The sequence below is a fragment of the Rhinolophus ferrumequinum genome, chromosome 9 (assembly GCF_004115265.2).
Source record: "Rhinolophus ferrumequinum isolate MPI-CBG mRhiFer1 chromosome 9, mRhiFer1_v1.p, whole genome shotgun sequence".
Taxonomy (NCBI): domain Eukaryota; kingdom Metazoa; phylum Chordata; class Mammalia; order Chiroptera; family Rhinolophidae; genus Rhinolophus; species Rhinolophus ferrumequinum.
The window spans coordinates 89,672,979-89,680,666 of NC_046292.1; the positions used below are offsets into that span (position 1 = coordinate 89,672,979).

Sequence of the window (7,688 nt, forward strand, 5' to 3'; positions counted from 1 at the left end):
AAGCAATTTCTTTCCAGAGAGAAGGTAAGCCCTGACAGAGAACTAAAAAATTGAGCAGATATGTCACAGCAGAAATACCATTTCAGTGTAGAGAGATTAATAGGAATACTTTCCATCAAGGAAATTACTTTCTTCACCATGCTGACCACATTGTACTCATACCCAATTCAGTTAAGGGAGAGGACGCCAGTGTCATCTCTACATCCGTCAACCCTCCCTGTCCTGGGACAGCTGGAGCAGTGGTGAGCCCCAAGACTCACTGTGAGGCACAGAGGGTCTGCAGCAGGTAGAGGCTGGCTCTGAGCAGCCATAATGGCTAGTGGGGAAACACTGGGTGAGTAGGCTCATATGTGAGCCCAAGAAAGCCCTCAGACCTGAATGAGCTCCGCAGACTATCCATTACCACCCTTCAAATGGTCCCTTTAAACTACCTGGAAATATCTGTATTAGTAAATCCATATAACATGTATAGTAAATCATATACCATGCATACCATATAACATGCATTCGTAAATCCATATAACATGCATAGTAAATCAGAGAAGATCTGAACTTTCTTAGAAAACTCAGCTTATCCTCTCACAGTGTCTTGTACCCAGTGTTCTTCTAAGTCCAAATGAATGAGGCAATATTTGGCAGCTCACCTGGCCTTTTCCCATTAGCTCTGGGCTCCTGTCTTACATTCAAATACCTCCTCAGGATCCTTTCCTTCCCACCTCACCCCTTCACAAGGTCCTGTTGGAAAGTACAACCAAAGAGCCCTGGGGGCAGCTCTGTCACTGCTGGGCAGTTCCCAATTCCAAAAGCAATCCCAGCACCCAGACAGCTTTTGTCTGGTTAAGACCATGTTGTTTCTTCTTTCTAAACAAAGACAATGGGAACTATTCACAAGAAAGGCTCAGTAGTTTGTCATCTTCATTAGTCTTATTTTGATTTTACTATGGGCATTTCTCTCATCACGTCAGAATCTGCCCTTCACCAAACATTCAGATACTTATTGATCAAGGCAACAAAACAAGTGACAGACAGTAGAATTTTTCCATTTTCAGATCTAATTGATTAAGCTAAGTCTCCACACCAGGGAGCTGTACTTTACCTTCAAGCTAGCATCTAGGATACAATCTTCCAGGGGCTTAGGAAAGGCCAGTGAAACTGGTTTGGCCGGAATGCAGCTTGCCATCCTTGGTAGCCGCCTGGGGCATGGATGCAGAGGTCCACTTTCTGCCCAGTCTCCTGTCTTGTTAACTAAGATACCGCCTAACACTTTGAGCTTTCACTTCATATAACCCAATGACATGTCAGCAATCTCTTCTCATGTCTTTCCTTGTTCTATCTGGAAGACAGTATGTCTGGCCAGATTCACCTTCAGGATGCTTTTCCCTGCCCACTCATTGAAATGGCTCCAATGTCATTGTCAGAATAACCTCCAGATTCTATATACACCGTGTGTCCCCAACTCGGCCGACCATTTTATTCAGGATACCCTCTGCCGAGGTTATGTGAGCTACATTTCCTTTGAAGTCCAAGGCAACAGCACCGACAGTTCCCAAGTTTCTTCATTTCAAGGAGCACTGAATATGTTCTTATAATCAACATTTCCATATAACATGCATTCTATAGACAAAGTGCCAAATAAGACAATCTTTCTTGAGTCAGTGTAGTTCTTGGCAAGTTTTTCATTAATTTTAGTTTGGGGAAGCCTCAGTCTGCTGAGGCAGTAGCAATTTTTAAAAAATATTTTAAATTAGTTTCAGGCGAACAAAACAACATGATGATTAGACATTTATACCCCTCACAAAGTGATAACCCCACCACGTCTTAGGCAGTAGCAATTTTGATAGTCTGGTTTCTGAGCATCTTTCTCAACATATTTCATGTTTCTGAGCATGTTTCTCTCTGTTACCAGTTGCTCCCCAGGAGCTGTTGGAATCCCCATGGCTGCTGCAAATATTGCACTACGTTGGTCAGTCAGGAAGCAATGAGGTGTCTGTATTGAACTCAGGATCATCTTCCAGGAGAGTCACGGCTCCTTCCACAGCATCACTGCGCTCCCTCCCTGCTTGAGGAGGTTATAACACGGGGTGGTGCTGAGGTGGTGCCCTGGAGCGTCCACTGTTTGCAGTGTTGGAGATATTGTTGGCTCTGCCACCACCACCGTGGACCATGACAACGGATCCATGTCGATGGATTTGAAGGAGCCGCAGAAGTGGACACCAGGGCTTCAGGCTAGGCCCAGCTATCCGCCAGCTTCCAAATCTGCACAACCTCAAACTTCTGCAGGTGGTTCTGGAAACCGTTTGGCTCACCATATGTGGCCTTTACTATGTACATTTCTCCTATACCCAAATTGATGTTTTAATGATAAAAGTTGTGTTGAATTTTTTCAAATGCTTTTACTGAATCTATTGAGATGATCATATGATTTTTATCCTTTTTTCTATTAATGTGATGTAGCACATTTATTGATTTGCATATGTTGAACCATCTTGCATTCCAGGGTTAAATCCTAATTGATCGTGGTGTATGGTACTTTTAGTACTCTGTTGAATTTGCTTTGCTAGTATATTGTTGAGGATTTTTTAAAAATCTACGTTCATAAGGACTATTGGCCTATAATTCTCTTAAATTGGCCTTGTCTGGCTTTAGTATCAGGGTAATGCTGGCCTCATAGAATGGGTTTGGAAGTGTTTCCTTCTCTTCAATTTTTGGTAGAGTTTCAGAAGGATTGGTGTTAATTCTTGTTTAAACACAAAAATGTAAACAACTAAATTATTTCCCACATTCCCTCTGTTTCCCTGTGTTCCTTACTTTTATGTCTTGCCATTCTTTCTCCACTCCATTTCCATAACCCACAGTCAAATCTTTGTTCTCATGTGCCACTTCTCCTTATCAAGCTACCTCCACAAGCTATCTGTGGCAAAGCCTCTATTATCTCTTGCCTGGACTCCTACAACAGTCTTTTGGAGTTTTTCTTAACTCAGAGGTTGTCCTCTTCTCCAATCTCCCTGACTTATGGCTGTCTGATTAATATTTTTGATATCTAGATTGGGTCACCTGCATCTATTACTCCAAAAATATTCAAATGTCTTCCTATTACTTACAGAATAAAACCAATACCCCTCAACTCATAGCTCAACCCTCTACAAAATGATCCTAGGCTCTCTTCTACTCAATAAACATGCTTGAGTTTCAACTACATGGCTGACTTTATTCCAGGTGCTTGGGATTCATCATGGAACAAAACAGATACACACAACCAAACTCCTACTCTGTAGCACTTATATTTTAACTTGTCAATGTTTTTCCTGGACAAACTCTTCACATACCCTTCATTCCAGGCAAACTAAGTCACCTGCTGTCCATGCAGACCTGTCCTTTGCTCATGCTTTTTACTCTTTCTGGAATATTTTACCTATTCCTTTACAGCAGTGGTTCTCAACCAAGGTGATTTTTCCCTTTTAATAATGTCTAGAGAGATTTTTGGTTGTAATCACTAGATGAGGTTCCACTGGCATTCGTGGGTAGAAGCCTAGGATGCTGTTAAATATCCAACAATGTACAGAATTACCCCCACAATAAAGAATTATCTGGTTAGTAGCGCCCAGGTTGAGAAATGCTGTTTGAGAGCCAAGCTATACACATTTGTGGGGACAAAGCCCCGGAGAGCAGTTTCCAGGCTCTTGGCCTCACGTGGAAAGGTGCGGGCTCGGGTAGTAGATAGCCGTCGGCTATGGCTAGTTGGCTGTCAACTGTAGCCGGTTAGGCAATTGGCCACTGATATAACTGCTATGGCTGCGCTGGAGAGGGGAGTTGGTCGGTTGGCAGCAAAGCGGACAGCAGGTCGCACGTCGTGTGAATCCAGCCGCCAGTGAGACGATAGTGGTATGACTCCCCTACCTATGGCTCCGTGGGTGTTCCTTTTTGGCCTAGCCATATCCTGCGTTCTTGTGTGGGGAGCGGGAGCTGAGCCCCTGCAGGCCGCCCCGCACGACATATGGTGCAGCGAGCAGGGTCCCCTGCACAACAAATGGCTCAGAGAGCAGGGTCTCCCGCATGACAAATGGAGCAGCGAGCAGGGTACGGTGCCGGCCACAACCTACCAAAGCATGGTGGAGCGGTTTGTGCGTGTGAGAGCCCAGCTTCGGGAGGCCCGTGAGGAGCGACACCAGGAACGGGAGGCACGGTCTGCCTGGGAGACTCAAGCCTCCCGCTGGCACACCACCCTCTTGGCCATGGACGGCGTTGCCTGCATTTTGGTGATCTGCTACGCCCTTAGGCTCCGAGGGGTGTGGACATCTTACACGAAGGCCTCCACCCACTCAGACACCTGGCACGGCGAACAAGATTCCGACCAGGTAGGAATGGAGTCTGACTCTGGGCAGGAGGACGTATGGCCCCCACACAGTGTGTGGTGCGCGGTGGCCACTGTTCTCAGGAGTTGGACCCCCAAGGAGGGGTGAGAGGACATGGATGTCTCTCCAGCCAGCATGGAGAGGGCCCTGCAGGCTCTGGCTGAGCGGTTGCCAGAGGAGACAAATTCTACAGCCGGCCGCGTAGGCTTGATGTTCCTCACCGCCTTGAGTCTCAAAACGGAAAGTGCGCTTAATGAAATGGCCCAGGTGCCGGACCAGGTGTCCCGGTTGGAGGCGCTAGAAGCTCGGGTCCACCTGTTAGAAGAGGGGCCCCACAGTAGAGACTCTGAGGCAGAGGCGGAGGAAGCGAGTGGAGACAATGTAGCTCCCAACCCCCAAGCCTGGCCAATCTTGAAGCAAAGGATAAAACGTGAGCAACCTTTGGGCCCCGGGGTTGTTGCTGCCGGTAACCCAGCTGTGACTGAGTTCACCACCTACACCCCTTACACTCCCACTGAGTTGCAGTAGCTGGGGAGGCGGTACAGACAGAGCCCTGGAGAGCCAGTCTCGGCTTGGCTATTACGTTTATGGGATGAGGGAGCAGACAACATTCTCTGCTCCCCAGGCGAGATGGAAAAGCTAGCCTTTGTGACAGTGCATCCGTCCCTGTGACAAAGGTTACAGAACTGCCATAGGTTGGCCCACAACCAGGGCAACCATTCTCTAATGGAGTGGCTCACTGCTGCGGTATGCACAGTATGGGGGCTAGCAAGAAGATGGTGGCTGAGCGAGCAAGCGGCAGAGTGTGGATTGCAGATTGCAGAGAGGTGGATTGCAGCTAGCAAGTGAGGTTGGTTGGCACAGAGAAGTGGACGGCAGGTTGCGGATAGTGTGGCTCCTGCTTCCTGTGTCTTGCCCAGCCGCCAGTGAGAATATAGTGGTATGGCTCCCTTATCTATGGCTCCCCGGGTGTTCCTTTTTGGCCTCACCATGTCCTGCATTCTTATGTGGGGAGCGGGACCAGAAACCCTACGTAAGTCCCTGCATGACACATGGCACAGCGAGCAGGGTCCCCTGCACAACAAATGGTGCAGGGAGCAGGGTGTCCTGCATGACACCATTCTTCAATGCGAGTTCAAATTTCACCTTCATGAAATATCCATGATTCCTTCCTTCATTCCTGTTTCCTGAAAGGTCTCTACTCTCTGACTGAATTCCCATGTGTAGCTCTTTAGTTTTCAAAGGCTGGGGGTGTCTATGAGCGTCTACAAGGGTGATTGACATCTGACTCATCTGAGTTCTCAGAGGCTCGCCTGGAGCACAGTACACAGTAAAGGGGCACTCGGATATTTGTTATATGCATGAGTGGGGAATACCCAGCATCTGTCTCTTCTCCCAACTTCAGTTCCTAGGAATTAGGCAGCCTGAAAATTCTCACTTCAGAGAGGACTCTCCAGGCCCCTTCCAGGCATACCTGGAAGACATTCAGTTGGCATCAAGCTGCAAGAGAGACTGCCTCTACCAGCCTGAAGGGAAGGAGCCAGTGGAAAAAGAAGCTAAACAAACAAAGCAAGAAATATGACTCTGTGTGCAAACAGAGGTTCCCTACAAAAATAATTGAAAGCAGGAAGGACCTGTGGTTGGATGGGAGCTTGACCAGTTTTATAAGTGGGTTAGGGCAGCTAGTAACCTCAGCTGTCCTCAAAGTCCCAGTTCCAACTGCAGAAACCAGGAGCCACATACAGCCACATCCAGGGGCTGGCTCGCAGTCAAGGGGCTCTGTGCCATCCCTGGACCATCTGCCAAAGAAGGCCTGAACACAGACACACGGCTACTACAGGGTTCAGTATCATGTGTCAACCATCACTCATTAACTCAACTTTTTCTGTCCACGTCCCTGAGTTGTCTAGGAGGCTGAAGTGTCCTGGCAGGCCTAGGAAACTCCTGAATCTAGAGCAAATGGCCCAGTTATCTCAGGTGCCTCCTGAATCCAAATGTGCCAGCTTTAGCGTTCTTCTCTCAAGCTGCTCAGAGCAGGGAGCTATGCTATGCACCATGTTTTATCAGCCTGGCAGCTGAAATGGCAAAAAGGTCTGTGGAGTCCCAGCTCTGAATCCCTGAAAGCAGGCACAAGGGAGCATTGGGCTTTCAGAAAACGAGTGATTGAAGTCAGGTTGTAGGAGAAGAAAATGGCTCAAAGCTGCAATCAAAGCCAAAGCCACAAAGCATTTGGTGAGCACTTTACTGCTAATCTGTTCCACCTGGGAGTATCTCCCACTCATGAAACTTAATGCAGAACAGACCCTACAATTAATAAAATAGCATAAGCAACCAGCCTCAGTTCTCTCACCTACTACCTAATCTTCTGTTTCCACATGCTCTATGTTGGGGTTGGATCTTGAGGTAGGGTGAGACAGGAAGAAACCTACTGAAATTTATTTCCCTTTACCCAGGATTCTGGAGGCTTGAGCCAAGAGCAGGGGGACTTTGGTAGAAGGACCCAGGATCCAACTCTAAGCTCTAAATTGGCCTCTCAAACAGAAATACAATAACCAACCACAAATGCAAACCACATATGTAATTTTACATTTTCTAGTGGCCACATTAAAATCATATAAAAAGATTAAATTAATTTAAATAAAATATTTTATTTAATCCAATATATCCAAACTATTATCATTTTAACATACAATCAATATAAAGAATATTATCAATAAGATGATTTACATTCTTTTTTATCATTCTAAGTCTTTGAAATTTATTGAAATTTACAGAGTATCTCAGATTGAACCAGCTATATGTCGAATGCCCACCTACACTGAAGAACTAGAATAATTCAGCACTTTCACAAGGCACCAAGTGGTGCCCCAGGCACTAATGTATCATGTATACAATATGAGGCTAAAATAACACCTGAAAATATAATGAATGGGTTTGGTTGTTTTTAATTTACTAGAACTCCCTCCAGGGGATCACATACCACATGTGGTTGGGACAAATTCTTTCAAAAGTTTGCTGTAGCGAGGATGAGGGTAGGAGGTGGAGGTGGGAAAACTTCATGGAGAATGTTAGGGTAACAACAGATTGAAAGCTGAACTCCAGCCTCTTAGGGATCTCACTGACACTTGAAACTTTAAAGCAACCTTTAATTATTTTTCTAGGACCAAGACAGAGGACACTGGGAGATATAACAGTAACTCATTTTATTATTGGAAAAATTATAACAACTTCAATGTCTAATGAGAAGGCATTAGGGAAATTGTAAGCAACCCACATTAAAGAATATTTTGCCACGATTAAAATACTATTTAGAAACATGGAGATATACCTAATATA

The 7,688-nt window shown here is 45.9% G+C and overlaps 1 pseudogene; it reads right to left on the bottom strand.

The window, feature by feature from the left end:
- Window positions 1–602: 602 nt before the first annotated feature.
- LOC117027129 (isoaspartyl peptidase/L-asparaginase-like) lies at window positions 603–2,008 on the bottom strand (annotated as a pseudogene).
- Window positions 2,009–7,688: the final 5,680 nt, after the last annotated feature.